At 43.0% G+C, this 17,077-nt stretch overlaps 1 protein-coding gene across 1 annotated transcript in view; it reads left to right on the top strand.

Moving 5' to 3' along the window:
• The first annotated feature begins 4,284 nt into the window (after positions 1-4,284).
• PELI1 (pellino E3 ubiquitin protein ligase 1) overlaps positions 4,285-17,077 on the top strand; it is a 54,048-nt gene continuing 41,255 nt past the window's right edge. The window contains exon 1 of the mRNA XM_035102541.2: positions 4,285-4,734. The gene's annotated coding sequence lies outside the window, so the exon portion shown is untranslated. The remainder of the gene's footprint in view (positions 4,735-17,077) is intronic.

The raw sequence follows: 17,077 nt of genomic DNA, 5'->3' as shown, positions 1-17,077 counted from the left end.
CAGGTGTGCGTATTTATACAGCACACTAAAGTCAGAAAGGAGTTACTTTCACTTGCTTTTTAGAACAGTATCCCCAAGGAAATGTGACCCTGAACAGAAAATAGACTGCACAGCCCTGGTCTACATAAAACCACTGTTCAGACATTTTCTAGAGCTGATGCCCTAGAAGTGGCAATGCTTGCTTGCTTGTGACTAGCCAGGCCAGGCTGTCTGTCTGTCTGTCTGTCTGGTGCAATCACCTTTTTCCAAAGTGTCACAGGCACCACCTTTTTGAAAGGTACCTGGCTGACCAAGATGGCAGAGAAGTAGCCAAACTAGATCACACACTCTAGCAGGCATCATGTGTGTGTGCGTGTTACTCTGCACACATGACACATGGCATTTCCATTCCTGCATTGCGACATTTGTTTGTTCAAGCAGCAGACAGGGGCAAGGTAGTGCAGTGAACAAGTCAGGCCAAAGTTTTGGAAGACAGAGCTGTCCATGCCATACAGATTACCTTCATCTGGCCTGCTGTTTTCAAGTGGAGGATGTTGTTTCATTACCAGAGTTTAAGCAAGGTTATACCGCCGGTCCAGTTAACGTCCACACGTGAAATAACTGTCTTAGATCAGCCCTGGGCTCATACATATATGGCTATGGTCTTCCTGTTACTTGGTTGATATATGGCAGGAGTGGCCAACTCCCAAGAGACCGTGATCTACTCACAGAGCTAAAAACTGGCAGTGATCTACCCCCATTTTGGGGGTTCAGCTTGAGCTTTTTTAAGGAGGAGGAGAGCCCCATTTTGGGGGGTTCAGGTACAAGTTGAAAGTTGTTAAGCTTCTTTGGGGGAGCCAGTGATCTGCCCGTGATCTACCACAGACACCCAGTGATCTACTTGTAATAATAATAATAATAATAATAATAATAATATTTTTTTATTTAAACGCTCCCCTCCCCAGTCAAAACCGGGCTCAGGGCGGCTAACACCAATAAAATTACAATAAAACATAAAAAGCAATTAATTAAAATACAGATTAAAATACAATATTAAAATTTAAAACGCAGCCCTAGTAGAGGCCAATCTAGCCACCTTACGCCGTTTACCTTCCCGCTGTAGCGGTACCTATTTATCTACTTACACTTTGACGTGCTTTCGAACTGCTAAGTTGGCAGGAGCTGGGACCGAGCAATGGGAGCTCACCCTGTCGCGAGGATTTGAACCGCCTACCTTCTGATTGGCAAGCCCTAGGCTCTGTGGTTTAACCCACAGCGCCACCCGCCACTGACTGTAACCAATCAGTAACTTGTCATGCTGGCCACATGACCCGGAAGCTGTATGTCGGCTCCCTCGGCCAGTAAAGCAAGATGTGGACCACAACCCCAGAGTTGTCCATGACTGGACCTAAAGGTCAGGGGTCCCTTTACCTTTACACATTGAAAGAGAATTACATTAAAATGATTCATAGATGGTTTTTAACTCCGAGTATATTGGCTAGGATGTATAAAGTGAAATCGGATTTGTGTTGAAAATGTAAAGAAATGGAAGGACCTTTTTCAATATTTGGTGGGCATGCAAAAAAGTTATTAAAGAATATTGGGAAATGATATACCGTATAATGAGATGGGGAAATGTTTAAAACAACTTCCCCCCCAAAACCAGAGGCATTTCTGTTAGGAATTGTCCAGACAGAGATTCCTAGGTGTCAGAAAAACCTTTTTATTTTTTAAATATATTTTTATTAAGGGTTTTCTTGGTTTACAAAGATAAGTGCAATGTCTCTCTTAGCATTTTTACTAATCAGTTTCATTTGTTGAGACATTGGTGAGGAGAGGGGAAGGAAAGTAGATGGGGGAGGGTGGGGTGGGGTGACAATGTTTTTATTTTGCTTAATAGGTGTGGGGTTCTTTTTTGTCAGCGACGCTTGTGTAGGTTCTCTGTTGTTCGCTTGTTTTCCTTTTATGGTGAGAGATGTTGTGGTTGGCCTAGGATATGGTTGTTCCTTTGTGATTAGCTGTGGTGGTCTTTGTTTTGTGTGTGAGTGGGGTGGGCGACAGGAGAAAAACCTATTTATGTATGCAGCAACGGTAGTTTGGATTTTGTTAGCCCAAAAATAGGTGAGGGAGGTCCCTAGTAAGGAGGACTGGCAACTCAGGATGATAGAATATGCAGAGTTAGCTGGTCTAACAAGTAGAACAAGAAGAACAGGTATTTAAAGAGGAGTGGAAAATTTTCACTGAGTATGTAGAAAATAATTGTGCACAGTTGAAAACACTGGCAGTATTAAGGTAAATTCAGTTGTATAACATATTTAAAAGTGATGCAAGACAGGAGAACTGATGTAGATGGATATATTAAAATATGCAGGAATGGTAGATAATCTAAAAGAACCTTGGAAGGGGAGGGAGGGAAGTCATTGAATGTATGGTATGAAATATGTTTAATTTGAAATGTAAAATATGAAAATTATATCTATATATGATTATATATGTGTGTGGGTTTGTGTGTGTATGTATGTATGTATGTATGTGTATATACAGTGGAACCTCGGTTTATGAACACAATTGGTTCCGGAAGTCTGTTCATAAACTGAAGCGTTCATAAACTGAAGCGAACTTTCCCATTGAAAGTAATGGAAAGTGGACTAATCCATTACAGACGGGTCCGCGGAGTACTCAACCTGAAGCGTACTTAACCCAAAGCATGGGTGTAATTGGTTCCGGAAGTCTGTTCATAAACCGAAGCATTCATAAACTGAAGCGAACTTTCCCATTGAAAGTAATGGAAAGTGAATTAATCCGTTCCAGATGGGTCCGTGGTGTTCGTAAACCGAAAATTCGTAAACCGAGGTGTTCATAAACCGAGGTTCCACTGTATGTATATACTGTATGTATGTACACACACACACACACACACACACACACACACACATATATATATATATATATATATATATATATATATATATATATATATATATATATGGGACCCAGGTGGCGCTGTGGTTAAACCACTGAGCCTAGGGCTTGCTGATCAGAAGGTCGGCGGTTCGAATCCCTGTGATGGGGTGAGCTCCCGTTGCTCGGTCCCAGCTCCTGCCAACCTAGCAGTTCGAAAGCACGTCAAAATGCAAGTAGATAAATAGGAACCGCTACAGCAGGAAGGTAAACGGCGTTTCCATGTGCTGCTCTGGTTTGCCAGAAGCGGCTTTGTCATGCTGGCCACATGACCTGGAAGCTATACGCCGGCTCCCTCGGCCAATAATGCGAGATGAGCGCGCAACCCCAGAGTCGGTCACGACTGGACCTAATGGTCAGGGGTCCCTTTACCTTCATACACACACACACACACACAAATAATATTTGAATGCAGGGGGTTGGACTAAATGACCCTCAGGGTCCCTTCCAACTCTACAATTCTAAGATTCTATGAATGCCTATAGACAACAGATGAATTCTTTTTAAAATGCCTCAAATATGTGACAACCTAGTGGTTGGATGAACTTGTCTGACTATGATGCACGTGTGTGTGTGTGACTGAATTGGCATTAGCAGGTGTATATGGAAAGAGATGTTGGAAGCAAAGTTCTGTTTGGAAAAGAAACAGAATTTGTTGCCATCTCCATCTCTTTCTTTCTTTGGCTGAGTTTCTACATTTACCATTCTTTTGACAGGTGGAAATTCAGCAGGTGGGGGAGGATGTGAGTCATTGAAATGAATGTGCATTGCTAACCTTAGAGCCGTACATTTCATTGGGTCTACTCTATGAGTATGGCCAGCATTTGAAGCAACACATTGTAATGGATTGCTTTGAAGTCATTTCATTCTGCACCAGGTCAAGTAATTAATAGCCGCCCAACCCCAACCCCCCGCCCATGTCCCTTATTTTGCCTGGCCGAAGGTGGAAACCCTCATTCCAGGGATCGCGCCCAGCCAAAGTCTTTTTCCCTAGACGCCCGCCCCCCTTTTAACTTTTTAAAAAGCCAAGTACGTAAAACTGAATGCACACAAGTTAAACGCGCGCAAGTTGCGGGCTTGTTGTTGGAAATCTGAGTTGTTGGAATGATTTAAAATCTTGTTTGTAATAAATAAGCAAACAAATTAAGGCGGTGCTTCAAAAAACAAAACAAAAACCTGCCCAATGACTCTTGGCGTCGTCCATGTTCGCAGAAGTCGGCTCGTTTCAGAAGCGCCGTAACTGAGGAGGGCCGCCTCCCGCCTCCCTCTCTGGAGGACTACAGTTCCCGTGATCCTCCGGTGGGCGGGTGCGTTTTGATGAGGTCACCGCTTCCCCGCCCGCTTCCCGTGCTATATGTGTGTGTGTGTTTCTGTGTGTCGGAGCGGCTGCTTCTGCTCCCGAGGGCTGCTGTTTGGATTCTTGCCCCTCCGCCCTTGCCGCCTTCCTCGCAGGCCTCAGAGTCGGTGGCGAGCGGCTTCTGGTCCCTCTCGTTCGCCCCCTCCGCGGGATTCATTCGGGCCCGGTGTGGTGGGGGCTGACTGGGAACTAAGCCCTTGAAGAGCCCTCCCCCTTCAGGCTCCCTCCGCGTTGGTGCCGGGGGTCCTGGATTCCCGCCCCTCGCCGCCCCCCGGCAGCTGGGAGGGGATTGGGATTGATTTGCAGCCGTCGCTGTCGCCGCCGCCGCCGCCGTCCTGTGTCTTTCCTGCCTGGCTGTGGCGTGTTGTTTTTTGGGGGGGCTCCCAGCAGAGAGGATAATTGTCAGAGGGAGGAAAACGCCGACGGTCCTGGACTGGGTGAGTAGCCGCGCTCTCCGTTCCGGACAGGGTTTCATTTCGAATAACCATTTGTCGGGTTTGGCTAGGACGCGAGTAAACTAAAAGGGGGGAAAGGCACATTTTTAAAATGAAGAATTAAACTGTAAAAGCAAGAAAATGGTTAAAGGGAGAAAAGAATAAATTCGTATTCCCCCCCCCAAAAAAATGTGTGTTTGTATGTGTGTATGCACGTATGCATGTATTCCTGGGTTGTTTTCAGTCTCTTGTGTTGCTGTCTTCAGGTTTGCGTGCTGTTCTTTGTCCTCCTGGAAAGGGAAATTGCACAGGCGGCCGAGTTCAGCAGCCCCACGTCCTCTCTTCCTCTTCCTTTAGCAAAAACCTGATTATGGTTGTAATTTTATTTTGTGGCGGCGGGGGGAGGGAAGGGAAGGGATGCCTTTGTCATGGAGCTTTTGCTAGAGGAAATCTCTCCTTTTTAGGGGGAGCCAGAAGCGTTTCCTAAAGCTGGGCTTGTCCAGGACTAACTAAAGGCTAGTAGTCCTGGACGTTAGCTGAATAATAAAAAAGCAGAACAAAGTAGGTAGTATTCCTTTGTGCTAATGTGTAAAAGCTTTTTTCTCCTGTGTTCTTACTTATGCCCCACCAAAGGATTTACCACCAAAAGGAAACAAGGTTTTGGTGTGGTGTTTATCCTTTTAAAGTTTGCTTTTAAAAATTGGCCTTGTGTCCTCGGTCTGAATTAACCCTAGTGTGAGGTATTTGTAGCAAAGTTACTTTCCTTCTCCAGTTTCCTTTAAAGGGCTAAAATAGAGGAGGTATTGTTTAATTTCCTATTTGTTTTTATCAAAAGAGGAGTACAATGATTTGAGGTGGTGAGGGTTTCGATGTTGTCATCTTTGTGATTTAATTATGATTTAGTTCAATCTGTCAGTGTGTCATCTCTTAAAGAGAAATCTTTTACACCTGCTCTTACTAATTTGAAGTTCTGTGTTATACTGTTTTGTTTAAAAACCTGCAGAACATAGTTCCATGAGTCTTGGCTTATGACTTTTCTGTGCAGTGTTTTGTTTATCACATTACCTTTTAAAAGGCTACATGTTTTATATTGGCTGGGAGTCAACGGACTTTTTCAGTGCAATCATTGTGATTCCTCTTCTTGGCTTGCTATCAGAATTCCAGTTTTATCTGTTCTGAATCTGAGCTGTCCAGCAATGGAGTTACTTTTTCTATGCTTAATTTGTAAGGGGGAAGGAAAGTGGAGTGGCCAGGAGTGAGAGTGAAGTTTCCTGTTTTCTATTTTGTATCTCACAAAGCTTATTACCGGTACTGTATAATGAAAGGTATAGTAGCATGCTGGGTGTTTATACTAGATGTGCTGCTAGGGTGTTTTTTTCCTGTATGCTATACTTTGGGTTTAATCTCTCATGTAAATTGATACTTCCTGTAAACTGTCAGTATTACCTAAACATCTGGTCCACTGACTAGATATATTTTCATGCTGGTGTCCCCAGTTTGATATTCAGAGGACATATTTTAAGAGAACTCATACTGAAAAAGTGCTCCTGAGGTTGTGGCCCTTTTGAATAAATGTAGCATTGCTGTTGATCTTTGGAATTATTGACTAATGAATATGGAAAAACTATGAATACACCAAGGCCAACTGCTACTTACATCGACTTGGAAGTAGTTTCAAATGAATCCAAGTGCCTTGTTTCAAAATGTTATATTTGAGGCACAAGATTTTGAAGTCTGAGCTGTCAGCAGGTATTATTACCACCCATGCACTTCAATGGTGTCTTTTTAAAAGTTTTGTGTTACTCGTGGGCTTACGTGAGAGAATCTTGGAAAACTTGTTTAAATGGTTTAGAGAACTCAGTGTGGTGAGGGTTTTTTATTCTTAATAGTGTTTTTTAAAATCCAAACTGGCAAATAAGGGTAGAAAGAGGATCTACTCCTAATTTCAGCATGTGTAGCCTTGACTTGCCTCTCCCCCCTCCCAGGGTGGAGAATATATTGATTTTGCTTCATAGGTGGTCCTACTTGCTCCTTGTACATGCTTCAGCTTCAGATATAATCAATTATGACTGCTTTGAGCCTAATGCGGATATGCCTGGTCTGAATGGTGATCACTTTGTCTGACTGACTGGTCAGGAAAGGGATGTGGAGGCTGTAGTGGATAAGTCAATGAAAAATCATAATAAATAAAACCAAAACAGGTATTTATCGCAAAATGGGAAGAAGTCTTCAAAATTTATCTGAAAAATAATAATTGTGGTTTAAACTCTGTTGCAGCATTCGAATAATTTCAGTAGCAGTTTCAAGTATGTAAAATTTAAGTTAGACTAAAGATTACTAAATTTTTAATATAATTTGTTATGTTATGGCAGTGTATAAATGATGAGAAATTGAAGTAAGGAGTAGACAGGAAGTCGGGTCTATAGAAAAAGACCATTGTTAATTAAAAGTTTTGAGATTATTAATGTGTTAATGTTCTTTTTGTTTTGTGTTGATGGATATTTGTTTTTTCTTTTTGGTGTGTTAAAGTAAACAATTTAAAAAGTAAAAAGTAAAAGAAATGATGATTCAGTGTGGTCCTGTTGTGAAAAAGGCAATATATTAGAGATCGTTAGGAAAAGAATAAGCAAATCTATGAGTCCACACGTGGAATACTCTGTACAGTGTTGGTTGCCTTGAAAGGGATGTAGTAGAACTGCTGGCAAAGGTTACAAATAGGGCAAATAAAATGATCAGGAACTGGAACAACTTGCCTAAAGGACATGTGACACTGGCATTATTTAGCTTAGAAGTTAGGCAAGTAAAGTGGGGTTATGATAAAAGTGTATAAAGCCCTGTGTGGCATGCAGAAATTCCCTAGGGAGAAGTCCCCCCCCCCAAAAAAAAATTCTAATACTAAAACCTAGGTTCCCCAATGAATCTGAGTTTTGTGGAGTGCAAGACAGACAAGAAGTTTTCACAAAGCACATAGTTAAACTAAGGAAATTTGCTACCACTGAATGTTGTGATGGCTGCAAACTAGGATAGCTTTAGAAAATGTTTAGACAAATTTTTGGAGGATAAGGCTGTCAATGGGTACTTGTCTACAGGATCAGAGGCAGTACGGTAGTCACTGCTGAGTTGCTGAGGAACAACAGCTATTATTGCCCTCATGTCCTAGTTGTGGGCTTCTCAGAGGCATCTGATTTGCCATTGTAGAAACAGGATGTTGGACTAGATAGGCCTTTGGTCTGATCTAGCAGGGCTCTCAGGACCCCCCTCCTTGCTCCAATTTTGAAGGATTGCAGTTGCGTGTATTGGACCGGATGTGGGTGTGTAGTGCTACCTGACCTGCAAGAAGAAAAATCATAGGCCTAAGCAAAGGTTTGTTGTGGACAATACATGGATTCAACACAAATAGTCACCTTTGAATGGAGTTTTTGTTGTGATGCAAAAATTCCAAGGCTTAGTAGGTAAAGCTGCCTCAATTCAACTGCTGTCAGGTTCCCATTTCACTCCCCCCCCCAGCAATAATTCTAGTTTCCCTGTACTAAATTCCAACAGCATAAATTGGGGAAAGTGTGAGTTTGCATGTCCAGAGCTAGTAACAATAGAGATTTTATGTCAGCCTTTAGATACAATGGCAAAACTGTATAGCTTGTGAAGGGAAAGTAGTACCTCCAAAATGACAGAATTTATTTCCATAAGCTTGATGCTACAAACCTAAATTCCTAAAGCTATTGGAAGTCTAATACAGCTTCATTCTCAGAAATAAGGTAAGGCTATGTTTAATTCATATATTATGCCACCAATTAATGCTGATGAAATTGAGCACAACCAGAGTTAAAGCACCTAAAAAAGCCATTGCTATATAAAAAGGATTGTGATAGTCAAACTACAGTAGTTTGCCACAGAGATGTTCAGCTATTTAGATTGGTAAGGTTTTAAATGGATATTGTGCTAGCTAGGGTGTAGAATTGGAGGTTTTCTCTCTTTGCAAGAAGTCGGATGAATCCACCTTCATATCTGTACAGTACTGTAATCAGGCAAACACTGAATCGCAGATTTGTAGAGTTGGAATGGACCCTGTGGATCATGTAGTCCTTCCCTCTGTAATGCAGGAATCTTAACGGAAGCATCCATGACAGATGGCTATCTGCTTAAAAACCTTGCATGATCAAGAGGTGGGAGTCTCTTAAGAAAGAGGTCAGAAAGTTCTTCCAGATGTTTAGTTGGAATCTCATTTCTTGTAATTTGAAGCCATTGGTTAATGGTTGAGGTTATGGCCTCCAGAGCGGGAGAAAACAAGCTTTCTCCATCTTCCATGTGACAGCCCTTGAAGATATTTGAAGATGTATTCTCTTCTACTCACCTGCTTTCTTTAAAATGGTAGATTGAAAGGTGACCAAAAAAGGAACTGTGTACCTTTGCATGATTCTCTGTTTGTTGAGTATAGTTTTGAGAATGAAAATATGCAAAGATCTACAGTACAGCACTCCCTTTAGCTTGTCCTAGCCACAGCTTTTGAGGCATTTCCTATTTTTGGAAGACATCAAAGGACAGACTCAGTAGGTTCCCATTGAGAGGCAGACCTCCAGCTACACAATTCTGGATTCTGTGTAATTAGGAAAGGGGGAAGGAAAATTTAAAAATCTGATTCCTTTTGTGCTTCTCTCAACCTGTGTTTAGGTCTGTACACCAAAACTGACTCCAGGGATCTAGTTACAGGTAGGTAGCCGTGTTGGTCTGAGTCGAAACAAAATAAAAAAATTCCTTCAGTAGCACCTTAAAGACCAACTAAGTTTTTATTTTGGTATGAGCTTTCGTGTGCATGCACACTTCTTCAGATACACTGAAACAGAAGTCACCAGACCCTTATATATAGTGAGAGGGTGGGGAGGGGCATTACTCAGAAGGGGGGGAATGGGTGATTGGCTGATAGGAGTGGTAAACCTGTTGATGACTGTTAATGACTGCAATTGGTCTTTTTTGGGGGGGAAGCAAGGGCTGAGGTGCTAAGGAAAGCTGATCATGTATAATGAGATAAGAATCCTATGTCTCTGTTCATGCCAGCTGTCTCCATGGTTTTAAGCTTGCTAATGAGTTGCAATTCAGCAACTTCTCTTTCCAGTCTGTTTCTGAATATTTTCTGTAATATGACAGCTACTTTGAGATCTTGTATAGAATGTCCTGGGAGATTGAAGTGTTCTCCTACTGGTTTCTCTGTCTTGTGATTCCTGATGTCAGATTTATGTCCATTTATCCTTTGGCGTAGGGTTTGGCCTGTTTGTCCAATATAGAGAGCTGAAGGGCACTGTTGGCATTTGATGACATACACAATGTTAGAAGATGAGCAATTAAATAGTCCTGAGATGGTATGTTGGATGTTGTTGGGGCCAGTAATGGTGTTGTCCGGGTGTATGTGGCAGCAAAGTTGGCATCTGGGTTTATTGCAGGCTCTGGTACCAGTGTCCATGTTAAGTCTGGTGGTTGTATTATTGTGGGTGAGGAGTTGTTTAAGATTGGGTGGCTGTCTGTAGGCAATGAAAGGTCTTCCTCCCAGAGCTTGAGAAAGAGAGCTGTCATTGTCCAGGAGAGGTTGTAGATCTCTGATGATGCGTTGTACTGTTTTAACTTGGGAGCTGTATGTGATAACTAGTGGTGTTCTGTTATTTTCTTTTTTGGGTCTGTCTTGCAGCAGGTTCTCTCTAGGTATCAGTCTGGCTCTGTTGATCTGTTGTTTAACTTCATCAGGTGGATATTTTAGTTCTAAAAAGGTTTGCTGTAGATCTCTTAGGTGAGATTCTCTGTCTGTAGAGTTGGAACAGATGCAGTTGTAACGTAGGGCCTGGCTGTATACGATGGATTGTTTGGTATGTTTGGGATGGTAGCTAGAAGCATGTAGATATGTTTGTCGGTCAGTTGGTTTTCAGTATAAGGTGGTGTCTATACGTCCATCCTGTATTTTTATAGTAGTGTTCAAAAAATGTATTTCTTGCATAGATTGGTTCATTGTTAGGTTGATGGTGGGGTGAAAGTCACCTAACAATGAACCAACTCCAGGGAGTTTGTTAAAAGGGAGATATTAAAAGCACAACTTCAGGCAATACCAATGAGACGGAAACATGGAAGGTGCCTAAAGAAGCCAGGGTGGCTATCTAAAGAACTTTTAACTGAGTTAAGATTTTAAAGAGATATATACAGAAAATGGAAAGGGGGGAAACCACCAGAGAGGAATTCAAACATATAGCCAGCACATGTAGAGTCAGAAAAGTCAGAAAAGCTAAAGCACAGAATGAACTCAGGCTTGCTAGAGAGGTTAAAAGCAACAAAAAGGGCTTTTATGGGTATGTCCGTAGCAAAAGGAAGAACAAGGAAACAGTGGGGTCACTTAGAGGAGAAGATGGTGAAATGCAAACAGGAGACAGAGAAAGGGCAGAACTCCTCAATGCCTTCTTTGCCTCAGTCTTCTCCAAAAAAGAAAACAATGCCCGACCTGAAGAATATGGAGCAGATGATTCAGCAGGGGAAACACAGCCCCGCACTAGCTGGCCCGGCCATGCATTGCCATGGCTGACTCCGGGTCCCCGTTTCCCAGTACAGGGGGGGAGGGGGCCCCCATGACCCCTCCATGTTCCTCCAGTGGAACCGTAAGTCCTCACCTTCGCCTCCCCCTCCTGCCTCACCGCCACCACCCATCCCCACCCCCTACTCTCCGTACCTCGGTATGTAGGTTTCCCGCTGCGGTCTGGGTCGCGTGGAGGTGGCGGCAAATGTGGGTGGTGGGAGGGGAGGTCCGGTGAGGTCCAGCCTGTCTCCCGTGGCATTGTTGTTGTTGGCCTCCGTCTCCAGTCGGAGGCGGGGGTGAGGAGAGGTGAGGTCCAGCCTGTCAGGCCGGCTCCCAGGTACCTGACGGGTTACCCGACGGTGTCTAGCGGTGGAGGTGGCGCTGACTGTGGGGTCTGGGGAGGTCCGGCCTGTGTCACGGCTTACCTGGCAGCCTCCCTTCCCCCCCCCCCGGGGGTAGGTGGGGGTGGAGTCGGCCGTGGTGGTGGTGGTAGGGCCCGGGCTGTCTGTCATGGTAGCCCCGTCCCGACTCTCCTGGCTTCTCTCCCACATCTCAGGCAGCAACAGTAAACTCAGATCAGTGTTCACAGGGGTAAAGTGTGTAATGGGTGATTCTGCATGCAGCTTGCAGATGCAGTTGTTCCTTATATGGTATGCAGTCTCAAGCAATGGCTCACATTTGTAAGTGAGCTGTTACAGGTTAAACACCGGCAATCAAGCTTTCATATTGCCTGATGTTACCTAACTTTACAACAGTCTGTTCTAAAGTTCAGTTGTGCGTCAAATAATATGTCCCAGACCCTTGGTTTTTCTTAGATCCAGATTACCTTCAATGCCAAACCATTGCATTTAGGCCTGTGACTGTTTGAACTGTGAATGATAACAATTTGGTAGGTAAGGACAACATACAGTTGAAATAAAGGTAAAGGGACCCCTGACCATTAGGTCCAGTCACAGACGACTCTGGGGTTGCAGTGCTCATCTCGCTTTACTGGCTGAGGGAGCCAGCGTACAGCTTCCAGGTCATGTGGCCAGCATGACTAAGCCGCTTCTGGCGAACCAGAGCAGTGCATGGGAACGCAGTGAAACAGCATGGAGTATGGCTTGTATGTCATTAGCAAAAAAATCTGAAATACATTACATATGTAGCCTTTATATAATATAAATACTGTATATTCCTTTCAGAGAAAGTCATAGCTCATTCCACTTCTGTAATGTACCACTAGGGATATGTTGCAAATTCTAAAGAGATGTCAGTTCCTCAGTTTCCCACCATCTATTATAAACTTTGCTCCACCCTCTTTTTTTTGGCTGTTGTGTGCATGCAGGTTTTCCTCTGCAGAATGAGAGAAAACAAATGTAGTTAGTAGTTAGAGTTTCTGTAGTTAGTTGTTTGATTCCAGGAGATAAAAGGAAATGGCTTAAAGCTTGTCTAGTAAACTTGGGGAACAAGCATAAAATTAGGCATCATATGTATGCTGTTGACTTCTATTTATTAGTTTAGTTTTCCTGCAGTCCAAACCATTGCATTTTATTTTCCTATTCTCTTGAAGTGAAAATTACATTTGTCCATAGTTTTGTGACTTCTTCATCAACCAGATCCCCTTGAATCTGTATAGGAAGAAATGCATTCTTTCCCTAGCGTGTCAGATTGCCTAACCAAAGGCAAACTGCATTGTACCTGTATATCAGAAATTAAGATTGTAGCTACTTTATAGGGTGGCAGCATGGTTTGGTCATGTGCATTACAATGTTCACAAGGTGCTGTGTATAAACAAATGTAGATCATGAGAAGCATGTAAACAATTCAATGAGTCAGTTTGATGGGTTGTGCTTATTAAATCATTTAAAATGTTTTGGTGCTTGCAGTATTTCAGCTCACTGATCTCTGTAGCACAGTTCATGTGGCAACTGCCTCAGTAAGCCAGCTGAGTGGCATTGCATATTGTATCTATGAGGCAACTTACATTTAGCAGCTATTCATAACCTGTGCTGCTATTTAAAATGGCAGGTATTGGTCCTCCGCCAATCCATGTGCAGCATTTAGTAATGCTTTGCCAGTTAACTCTAATATTTCCTTCAGAGATCACCTTGATGGGTATTTTAAAAGGGTGGGGGTGGGAGCTTCAAGTGGAAATGATAGCAAGTTCTGCTTTTGTTCTTCAAAGCCATAGCTGCTATATTCCTGGCTCTTGGCAGACTCTGCCTGCAAGTACTTCGTGTTCTGCAGGACTTGTGCCTGATTTAGAGTATTGCATGTACTGAAAGCACACAAACCAGATTTTGCTCAGTTTTGTACTCTGCATCTAGTTTTATTAAATTCCCTTTGATTCTTGCTTTTCATGGAGGATTTTAGGCTTCACCAGTCAATATTGGTGCACGGAAATAGAGTGGTACCTCTACTTACGAATTTAATGCGTTCCGAACGCACATCCGTAAGTCGAAAAAAATTGTAAGTCGAATCCCATAGGAATGCATTGGGAGAAAACATTCGTAAGTCGAAGCAACCCTATCTAAACAGCATCCAAGATGGCGGATGGAGCTCCATTCGTAAGTAGAAACATTTGTAAGTCGAGTCATTCGTAAGTAGAGGTACCACTGGCCGCCTTCATTCAAAGGAGTGTCTTTGGATTGAGCTACTTTATGGTGTAAATCACAGTTAAGAGGCTCTGATTAAACTTGTCAGGTTTGTTTGTTATTAATATCTTAACATCATTATGCAATTATTCCCCAGGCGGTTTAAAAAGCTAAGACAATTTATTAGTTCTGTGGAACTTTTGGCTAGCCTATAGTTTTTATTTGTTTCAGGTAGCCGGTAAGGCTAGGTTTCCATGTAATGCTAAACTTAGGTTTCGTAAGCTCTACGGTGCACACAGCTCAAGCACATCTGCTCTGCACCTGCCTTCACACAAGTGGGTAAACTGTGAAGAGAAGAACTTAATATCATGTCTAGGGCTGTGCTATAAGTCAATATATCGTCTGATAGCAAATTTTAAATCATAACTTTTTTTAAAAAAAAAATGACCCTGCAATATATTGCAAATTGTGTGTGTGGTATTCAAAAAGCACAATATTGGAGAAACTGGGAAGCTGATGCTTCTTCCTGTGTGTGCAGCCCTTGAACTCCGCAATAAAAGAGGGGGACCCCCTCTGTGTGTTGTGTGCACCTTTCTTAGGGGGCAGAAGCAGCCCATAGGTTTCTTAATTAACTTAGCATATGCAGCTGCCAGCCCCATGTTAACTCTGTAAGACTTCCATTCATTATGCCGCCCATTTTCTCCTCCAATCCCATTCCCTACCTTAGACCTCTTCTCAATTCTCCTCTTGCCCCTTTGATATCTCAGATTTGTAGCCTCTGTGTGATCCAACGTACCGAACGCCTGCATTTCTTGGAGGCTCCTGAGGCTGTCAGATAGGATGCCATAAAGAAGATGACAGGCTGCATGGAAGTCTGTGTGCCGCTTCTACAGAGCCAAATACTCACCATGCTCCACCACAAAAAAAGTTATGGCTTTTTTTTTAAGTGGAGGACCTGGCACTAGCAGATGACGGATTGAAAGCAGAAAAAAGCTAAAAGATTATAGGTCTATGCCAACAGTGAACATTGATATGGTGGAATCCTTCCCAATGTTGAACGCGCTTGCAAATAAGTTTTGGACTATCTGAGGAACAAGTGTGCCATCTGAAAGTGTGTTCAGAATGGCTGGCAATGTTCTTCAAAGAAAAATGGTGTCTCTATTGTCAGAGAATGCGGAAATGCAATTTTTCCTTGCAAAATATATAAATTTCATTTAATTTTTTTTGTTCTGTAAAATCTTATCCATTCTTTCTGGTTTGGCCTGTATTATAAAAGAAATGAATTTTTTCCTGGCAATAAGAATATATTGTTTAACAATCTTCTGTTTAAATTTATCTAATCCATTCTTTATTTTGGTCTGGTTTAGAAAAGAAAATTAATAGTCAATCAGATAACTGAGGTTGTGAGATGTATAAGACTCAGTAGTGACTTACGTTTGAATATCTAAAATTGTGACACTAAATTGACTTTTTTTTTTGTTTAGTAACGCAATTAATTTTTTTAGGGACCATTCTCTCTGCAGGCATGCAGGGTTAACTTGGAGAGCAGCTGGTGGGACCTGCCACTTCCCCTTCCTTCTGCCTCTTTGAGAGGATGCGTCAAGAGCAGCAGTGGCTTAACCTCTCCTCTGGTGCTTTGCAGCAGTAGCAGCACTTCATGCAGGATCTGGTAGCTGCCCCACCAGTGTGTCAGTCTGGCATGGTGCCTGCTTCTTGGTTCCCGGGCTGGGTTGCAGCTGGCTGCTTGAGAGCCCTGCCCCTGCCTGAACCCCCACCCCCTGGAGGCTGCCAGTAGCCGCTTCCATGAAGGTGGTGCTTGTGCTTCCACCAGGGCTGGGCACATGCAAAGTGCACAGCTGGCCTAGCCAAGGCATGGGAGCAGAGGGGCTGTGTTTGCTTTCCATGCAAGGCTTTCTCTGACTCATGCCGCAGCTGGAGAAGTAGCCCTTCATGGAGCCAGCAGCTGCTTACTCGGGTCAGGCGGGGAGGCAGAGGCGGCAGTTTTATTCAGTTGCCACACAGTGGCACCAAGACATTTTGAAGTGCTCGCAAGATTGCTAAATATAAAACTACTAATACACGTTTTTAAATGCATCTGAAGCAGGAACCTAGCCGTATTACTAGATTGTAAAGAGGTGGAGGAGATCAGTGACTGGAAAATATCTATTGTTAAACTTGGGTGTGGGTGGGCTTCAGGCTTACGTGATCTTTGTTTCTCTCATGCTCCGTAATCTAGTTTTCCAAGCTGGTCACCAACTGACATCCTCAAGTGGTGATGGCAGAGCCAGCCTGTACCCTATCAGCCACTGGGATGACCTAGCTATAAAGAACAAATTCTCATTTGAGTACCTGGCAGGTTAGGGATTCTGACATCAAACCCTAAACTTGCACCTGGGAGCTGGGCAAAGACCTTGTCACAGAGAATAGTACCATTTTGTAGATGAACTCTGAAGCTGAAAGAGGAGTGATTAGCCAAAGTTAGCCATTAAATCTGTGGTACACCCCTACCCACCACATTTTATGGTTGGGAAACATTGGGGCACAATCTTTATTTTGGAGGTCTATAAGGTAGTTACTAAGAATTACCTCACGACCCATTTTATTCTTCAGAATAATTGCAGGTGGTCTGAAATACCAGGGGTGGCATTTTGAGATGGAGAGCCTGGAGACAAGTTTCACAGCAAGGTTCAAAGGCAGTGTTTGAAAGTAGCCAGGCGCATGTTGCACCTCGGTATTGGCCACTTGTGGCCAAATGAAGATGCCTGGGTGCCAGGATGGCACCTGAGCAGGAGCAGTGAGCAATGTTATAGTTCATCATTGTAGCTTGTCTTCACTTACCCAACCCCAGTGCTTGACCCATGTCGCCATTAAGAAAAAGAGGTAGGAGTAGGCCAGTATATATGTGGACTGTCCCTGGAACAAGTGACTTTTCTTCTTTCAGTTCTCAAAGTTCTTAATGTAGCTCAAGGTTGTCAAATGTACTAGCCAGATGATTGACTGATAATCAATTACAGTCAGTCCATCATTTGAAAAATATGGTAAGCTTTTAGAGTCGTCTTGCCCAAATACGGCAACTAGACATTCTGTTTTAGCAACGGTAACATTGGCTTAAGGAGCCGTTTGACGCCTAGCTATATATCTGAGTTTTTCACACTGGTCAAAAGTCTGCTATTGAATATATTCAATATTAACGTGCAAAAAAAGCTGATTTAGTTTTCATAGG

The sequence above is a fragment of the Zootoca vivipara genome, chromosome 3, assembly GCF_963506605.1.
Source record: "Zootoca vivipara chromosome 3, rZooViv1.1, whole genome shotgun sequence".
Taxonomy (NCBI): Eukaryota; Metazoa; Chordata; class Lepidosauria; order Squamata; family Lacertidae; genus Zootoca; species Zootoca vivipara.
The sequence above is the reverse complement of the archived record's forward strand: the minus strand, read 5'-3'. Positions and strand labels throughout refer to the sequence as shown.